This window comes from Poecile atricapillus, chromosome 26 (genome assembly GCF_030490865.1).
Source record: "Poecile atricapillus isolate bPoeAtr1 chromosome 26, bPoeAtr1.hap1, whole genome shotgun sequence".
NCBI lineage: Eukaryota > Metazoa > Chordata > Aves > Passeriformes > Paridae > Poecile > Poecile atricapillus.
In genome coordinates this window covers 2,456,843-2,463,042 of record NC_081274.1, presented here as the reverse complement: position 1 = coordinate 2,463,042, position 6,200 = coordinate 2,456,843, and the positions used below count along the sequence as shown (strand labels likewise).

The following is a 6,200-nucleotide window of genomic DNA, read 5'->3' as shown; positions in this document are numbered from 1 at the left end:
AGCGTTCCCCAGCTGGAGCCCAGCTGCGCCCCTCCCCCCCGGGCCTTGGCGCCCCCCTTGAGGGGAATTTGGGGAGGTGGGAGGGGGGAGCGCCAAGGCCGGGCCCCCCCGCGCTGTGGTGGCGGGAGCGGCTGCAGTGGGGAGCGAGTGCGGGCGGAAGCGGCCGAGAGCCCAGCGCTGCCCCAGGCCGAGCTGGCCCAGCTCCATCCGTGCCCCTGCGGTGGGATGCTGTGGGACTGGGGGGGAAGAGGGAGGCGGCAGTGGGTGCTGGGCCTGGGGGCAGGAGGAGAAGGGAAGGAGAAGCAAGGCTGAGGAACAAAATAGTCAAAATATGTACCTGGGGTTGTGCAGAAGGACGAGGAGGAATGTGAGATAGAGTAGGGATGCCAGAGGAGGATAAGTAGGAAGAGGAAGCAGCACAAAGTTCATCCCTGAATCTGCATCTCACCCAGCCCCAGGAGCGTTGCCTCCTCACATGCAGCAGGTGACTGTGGAGGGGATCCACGATTGTCTTGGGGCTGAATGTTGGTGTTTTTGAGCTTTATTGGGCTAAATGTTGGAGCTTTGGTTTCTTGCAGGGGCTGAACCTTTATATTGTGCGGGGGGTTTTCTCCGAATCTTGCTGTTTGGTTACCTAGTGATCTATTTTGATGTTTGGAGGATGTTTGTGCTGGATGTTGGTGTTTTGGAGATTCTTACAGACACAAGATCCCCGATGACTTTCTGAGATGAACTTGGGCAAGGAGGAACCCCCAGCCCAAAGTGCTGTCCTCTTGATTTTTTTCCTCCCAACCAGGATTTTACATTCCCGAACTGTGTTGAGATGGAAGAGAAGAGAAAGCCCTGGAGATCCCTTACAAGGAGGGGCTGCAAACCCAGTCCAGGGAGCTGCGAGGAGGAAGGATCCCCCCTGTGCCGGAAACATGGCCAGAGATCCAACCGGAGCTCAGAGCAGGGGGAGAAGTCTCATGGTGGGGAGAAGCCCCACAAGTGCTTGGAATGTGGGAAGGGCTTCAGAAAGAGCTCCCACCTGATCCAGCACCAGATGACCCACACTGGGGAAAAGCCCTATGAGTGTGGGAAATGTGGGAAGAGCTTCAGAGGTATCTCTGACCTGATGAGACACCAGGTGATCCACACAGGGGAACGGCCCTACACCTGCTTGGAATGTGGGAAGAGCTTTGGATGGAGCTCCTACCTGAGAAAACACCAGCGCATCCACACTGGGGAGAGGCCCTACGAGTGTCCCCAGTGTGGGAAGAGGTTTCAGACCAGCTCCAATGTCCTCCTACATGAGCGGATTCACACAGAGGAGAGGCCCTTCCGCTGCCCCAACTGCGGGAAGGGCTTCAAGCAGAACGGCAACCTCACCGTCCACCGGCGCATCCACAGTGGGGAGAGGCCCTACGAGTGTCCCCAGTGTGGGAAGAGCTTCTCCAGGAGCTCTCACTTGTCCCGACACCAACAGAGTCACCAGTAAGTGAAGCCCTGCGAGTGCCCCGAGTGTGGGAAGAGCTTCGTGCGCTGCTCCAGCTCCATCCCCCATGGGAGGATCGGCGTTGGATGATCCCCAGTGACCCCGTTGGGCAGAGCCCTGGTGATCCGTGGTCCTGGTGATCCGTGTTGGGAAGACACCTGGCTGGGAGGCTCCACATCTTCCTGGCTCCCTGTGGACACCTGGATGAAAGCAGGGAAATGAAAATCCAACAGGATACAGAATGACAATGGGAATTGTTGTCGTTATATGCTCAAGAACCTTTTTCCTCAGGAGCTGTGTGGGCAGAGAAAAGGGGGTGACATCAGGATTGGGGGCCCAAGGGGAGCACACACGCTCTGTGGGAGAGAGGACACCACCCCCGGGACCCCCCCTCACCTTCCTGCACAGGCAGAAGCTGAGCCCCAGTGCCAGGAAGACAAAGCCCAACACGGAGACTCCAATCCCTGTCAGCCTCTTGCTGTGGGCAGCGTTCGACAGCATCCCTGGGGGGTCTGCAGAGGTCAAGACCCCCAAAACCTTTCACAGACACCTCAAGCCCCTCCAAAGTCCCTCCCAGTCTCCCCCAGCCCACCCAGGACCCTCTGAAACCTCCTTGGGAGTCACTAATTTTGAAAAATGATGAATTAGAGAAAAATTGGAGATCTTAGCTAGAGACAGGTTTTGCTTGAACTAGAGTTAATGATTAAGTGAGAAGCAGGATTTGAGAAAATCAGTCTTGGACTTAGGTAAAAAATTACTTGTCACTGTATGTTTGTTTAGATGTGCTTATAATGAGAAAAGAGAAACTGATAAAGGGGTTCAGAAAGATCACAGACCTTTCATCTGGAAACCCATTTAAACGTCACAAGGGAGGAAACTGGAGTTGTACCAAATGTCATTTGTAATGTCAACCATTGTAAAGGTAGAAAGGTGAGAGTGAGGAAGGGCAGTTGTCCTTCATCTCTTGATGACCTCTCCTCACCAAAACGACCCCCTCCTCAAATTACGGAGCCAACCACGCAGGCATAATGTCATTTTAAAATCATTACCATGAATTTTAATCCAAAGTGGGGAATGGGATCTGTTAGCATTATGAATATGTATTAGTACTTTGGATATTTAAGACTTTTGTAAGTAAATAGACACTGGAATCTTTTGTCAACTTGCAGTGCATATTAAGGGAATCACTCCCGCACTTGCCCAGTGCTGTGATTAAACATCCACTTTGTAACTTTAAACTGTTGGAGAAGTTTTTTGTCCATTAACAAACTGATGTTGATACTGGATCAATATTGCTATTTTGTTAAATCACTGCCAGTCTCTTCCCAGTCTCCCCAGGACCCACCAGAGCCCCTCCTGTTCCTCTCAGGATCCCACAGCCCCCTCCCAATTTCTCCCCACTGCCCCTGGACCCCGAAACCCTCTCCCAGTCCCTTCCAGCCCCAACAGGACTCATCAAGACTCTTCCCAGTCTCTTCCCAGTGCAACCAACCTCATCCCAATCCCTGCTTTCCAATGCCCAATCTCCTTCCAGCTCCTCCAGGCTCACTCAAATCCCTCCCAGTGACACCCAGCACCCCCAAACTCCCTCCCAGTGACACCCAGCACCCCCAAACTCCCTCCCAGTGTCCACCAGGACCCCCAGAACCCCATCCCACCCTCCCCAACATCCTTCAAACCCCTTCTCAGCCATCCTAAGCACCACAATCCCTCTCCCAGTTTAAACCGGTCTACCCCAAACTCCCTCCCAGTTCCTCCCAGCACACCCCAATCCCCCTCTGGGCCCCCCCAGTGCCTCCCCCGCTGCCCCCGGCGCTGTGGGGGCCGGGCCGTGCCCCAGTGCCGGCTCAGGGGGTGCTCCAGGCTGACGTGCTCCACCTGGCCGCTGGAGCTGAGCCCACATTGCCGGGGGCGGTTTCCAGCAGCACCAGGAGCTGCTGGCTCCAGTCCCCGCTGGGGAGCACGGCAGTGGCCAGCACGTGGCCCGAGAGCTGCTGCTGGCCCTGGGAGCAGCTCAGCTGGATGTGGGCAGGGGAGAAATCCATCAGGGAGCAGAGCAGGCGGCCGGGGCCGGGCTGGGAGCTCGAGGGCGCCAGAGAGAGGGACACGCTGGGGACACTGGGAGAGAGTGGAGAGGTGTGGTGTGGCATTGGGAGGGACTGGGGTGGCACTGAAAGAGATGAGAGTGGATACTGGGACACTGGAAGAGAGTGTGGAGGTCTGGGAGTGAAGCGGGAATTAACTCGGAATAGAGTGGGAATGGGCTAAAAAGGAGTGTGGGGGACTCTGGGGCCTCTGGGCGGGACTGTGGTGGCACTGGGAGGGACTGTGGTGGCACTGGGCGGGACTGTGGTGGCACTGGGAGGGACTGGGAATGATGTGCGCGGCACTGGGAGGCCGAGTCCAGCGCGGGGCTCTCGGCTCTGTGGATCTGCCCGGCAACTGATGAGTCATCAGAGAGGCGCGCTCTGATTGGCTGAGGGGCGGTGTTGGCGTTCAGGAATACACAATCATGGAATGATTATATGCAGGTGCTTTATTGAAGAGCTCTGCGTGTCAGGGGTACACATACCCAAATCTGACCCATCTTGGTTTTGGGCTGAACATGTTTTATGATCTATCATTATACAACTTTCCTATGAATTATTAAACTGACATTGTTCTATTGTATGCATTGTTTTTACCCAAGCATGGATTTCTCATGATCCCCCTCAACCCTCTAACATTGTTCCTCATGTTCTGTAAACAATAATTATATCTAATCACATCTAACAATTGTATCATTTATCATCTACTGATTACACAGGTGCAGTTTCACCTGATCTTTAGCAAGCACAAGGCCTAACATTTCCCAGGGCTTTCCAAACCTAACTTTCTTTCTATGTTCCCGAATTTTCTATGATTTCAAAACCTTTTACTATCATTCCCGCCTTTGAAAGCATTTTCACTTCACCATAAGTGCAAATGTTTTCACTTGATACAGTCCTTTGTTTCTGAGTTTATACTTGATGTTCTTTGAATCCTTGATTGATGTAAGTGTTGTCCTGGATGTTGTCACAAATTGCAGAACCAGAAGATGGTGGGTGTGGATCTCACATCAGTGCCTTTATTATTTTCTGGTTCCAGGACATTTTCTTCTGTATTTCTCCCTTGAAGAGGCTATAAACTAACCAAATTGCTAAGAATACAATTAGTACGATGATCACAACCTCAATGATAGATTTAATCCATGAACTCACATTCCACCCTAACCCTTTGAAGATTTTGCCTGACCAACTTGTGGTCAAATCCTTTTGCTCTTCCTGTGCTTTGTGCTCTATTTGTTGCAACTGATTGATGTCATATTCTACATCTGCAGTCACATTTGGGATATGGAGGCAGCAATGATCAATCCGTCCCTTTAAAAAAACTCACACACTCCATGCTCTTTCAGGAGCAGTAAATTGTAATTGTACGTTTAGTTCTTTAAATCTTTCTCAGGTCACTCTTGCTAATTTATCTACCTGACCTGTAAGTTTGTACAACATTTCTTTATTCTGATAGTTTGCTATAGGACCAAGCAAAGACTCCAGGGCCCACCTAAATTTCACTTCACTAGAGGGTTCTTGCCAAGTGTTATCTTGATTCTATTCCTATCCTAATCTTTCCTAGCTATGCCTGTGTCTAGCCACTGAGTGAATTTTGCAATTGTTAGCATCCGTACCGAGATTAATTTTTGCTTTAGCAATTTCACCAATGCCTCTGCACCCCAATGACATTTGTTTTGTTTAATTTGTAGAACTTCTCTCATTATCAAGGGGGTTAACACTATTTGTCTTTGTGCAGTTACATACCACTCTTCTGAATCCTTTTGTGCATTTAGCAAATGTCCCAATTTCTCATCTTCTATTGAATATTTCAGTTTTGGAGGCAAATTAAATTGAGATGCATTAACTTTTAAAGGTATCAATGCCATTGTTGTTTGCACTTCTCGAGCAATCTGTCGAGATGTCCAATCTGCTTTTCAATTTTCCTCACAAATTTTGGAGTTTCTTGATTGGTGTGCTTTACAGTGTATAATTGCTACTTCTTCAGGTTTTGTACTGCTTTTATCAATTGCAAAATTGCATCTTGATGTTTAATGTGTGCCTTGAGAAGACAGCAGTCTTCCTTCTTTCCACAGTGCTCTGTGTACATGCACTACTCCAAAAGCATACTTTGAGCCAGTCCATATGTTTACCCTTTTCCCTTCACTCAATTTTAGTGCTCTGGTTAAGGCAACCAGTTCTGCCCTCTGGGCAGATGTATTTGCTGATAATGCTTTTGCCTCCACTATTGTACTGACTGTTGTTACCACATATCCAGCCTATCTGGTCCCGTTCTCCACGAAGCTGCTTCCATCTGTGAATAGCTCTCACTCTGGTTGCTCCAGTGGGATGTCTTTCAGGTCTTCTCTTGCTGAATAGGTGTACTCTATTACCTCTACACAGTCGTGCTCTAATGGGCCTTCTTTAGTTGTGGTACCTAGGAACAAAGCTGGATTGAAGAGGTTAGTTGTCTTTAGTGTGACATCATCCTGCCCAGTCAGGATTACCTGGAATTTCCTCATCCTGCTTGGAGATAGCCAATGGCCCCCTTTTGTTCTAAAACAGTGGTCACCATGTGTGGCACATAGACATCTGTGTGTCTACCCATCGTGAGTTTCCTGGCTTCTTGGATCAGCATCACAGTGGCTGCAGCTGCC

General features: G+C 50.3%; 1 pseudogene; it reads left to right on the top strand.

The window, feature by feature from the left end:
- The first annotated feature begins 387 nt into the window (after window positions 1–387).
- The window catches only part of LOC131588515 (zinc finger protein 850-like), a 136,987-nt pseudogene continuing 131,174 nt past the window's right edge, over window positions 388–6,200 (top strand).